Source organism: Egretta garzetta, unplaced genomic scaffold (genome assembly GCF_000687185.1).
Source record: "Egretta garzetta isolate BGI_Z169 unplaced genomic scaffold, ASM68718v1 scaffold27, whole genome shotgun sequence".
Classification (NCBI taxonomy): Eukaryota; Metazoa; Chordata; class Aves; order Pelecaniformes; family Ardeidae; genus Egretta; species Egretta garzetta.
The window spans coordinates 227,101-228,992 of record NW_009260400.1 but is presented as its reverse complement, the minus strand read 5'-3'; positions in this window follow the sequence as shown (position 1 = coordinate 228,992).

The following is a 1,892-nucleotide window of genomic DNA, read 5'->3' as shown; positions in this document are numbered from 1 at the left end:
GCCCACCTCTTTCTTTCCCTTAGAAAAATCCTTTGAATCACTTCTATTTCTTCTAATTTGAGGGAACATAACTGTAGTATTATTATTACTCTATGGAAATACCCAGAACAGGAACAGGTTAGGTACACTTAAATAAAAAAGGTCATCAGCAACAAAAGACTTTGTCATTCACACAGTAGGAAAACCCATATCTTACAATGTGCCTTGTTTTTTCCTCTGCCTAATATTTTCTATTTCTGTTTTCTTTTAATGCATAGAGACACGTAAATATTGCTAATACATCTTGTTTCTGCTCTTTCATAGTTACACAGCATATGACTGCTTTCAAGGTAGCACTTTTACCTACTTTTAGATTTAAAACCTGACCTCCAGGACATGTCAAATTAAAGAGAAGTCTTACAGGAATGAACCAGAGATGCATCACTAGCTTTCATCTCAAAGAGACAATGGCAATGATGGAATTAAAAACTAAATGAACTGTCAGGTCAGGACTAAGGGGTGAGCTCCATAACAGCCTAACCCTGTAATTCTAAATAACTGGTATTACTTTTTTTTAATTGCACTGGTAGGAAAAACTCGATGACCAGAGTAATGACCAGGTTATGGCAGCCAATATAGGACAAAGCACCGATTCACAAACTTCTAGACATGCTACACCATTTCTGACATCTCTGTATCTTCCAGGCTCTCAATTCAAATGCTGCCCTGCCTTTACCTCCTAGCCACTGCACAACATAAGTAGCTGAGACAGGGTGAGCAGCAGGTTTCCTGCTCCTGTGCCTGTCACATGCCCCTAGGTGAGCTCTTGGACCCCTATGTGCACCTCCTCATTCACTGCTCAATTTCCCAGACCAAGCTGACTTACGTGCTCCAGTTCTGTGCTGTGTTAAGACCTTGAAGCCAGGCACAGCTTGTTAGGAAGGCACCTCAGTGATCAGAAGCCCAATGAGCTAGTGAACCTGCAGCCAGTCAGCGTATCAAAAGACAAGCTGCCCTCTGAAAACAGACAAGAATTTTGTTCTTTCAGGCAACAATCAGCTGTGTAATGCTAGTCAAGGAACTTTCCCCATTGAGATCACCTAATTTCTTGCCCTGTGTTTCACCCCTTCACACCATCATCTTTTAGGAGTGCAATAACTGTCTATCTTGGTGTCTTTGATGCACAAATTATTATTCATTGTATAAGATTTCCCATCATATATATATAAATATATATTTCATACTCATCACATTGAAAACTGATGCATTTTCATCAAAATAATTAATGTTTGTTGCATTATCACTCAACTAAGTATATACAGTTGTGGTCTGAGAACAACACTTAGCACTAAAATAGCACTCTTCGTCTGTAAATCAATGCAAATGCAGCTGGTAATTCAGCTTTCGTGAACAGGTCATCAGCATGACTAGCACATTAACATCTCAGCCAAGGAGCAACACTTAGAGGCATTCTTTTAAAGGTTAATGAAATGGCTCAATATGTACTTCAGCAGTGATTATTTCCAAGAAACTGGTTAACAGCAAATGGGCGTCACTTGAATTTTAATTCAAATTGTAATTTTAATCTGAACAGTTAATATAGGTGTTGCCTGATTGTTATGAATATATGCTTGCTCCTGTTCCTGCTGTAACCTGCTTAGATTTGTTCAAATTAATTGTGTATGGTGTTACTGATTAAATTCCCTGGGAAAGGATACAATACTCATCTATAATGACTAATTCAGTCTCAGCTTATTGATTCTAAGTTCAGAATCATTACGTCAGTACAAATGCAGAATACATGAAAGATAGATGCTATGCTTGGTTCATAGAGAAAGCTCATAGTAGCCATAATTATTTAACATTAAAGTTGTACGCTGTTATCTACTTAATTTTACATCCATTTGGCCACC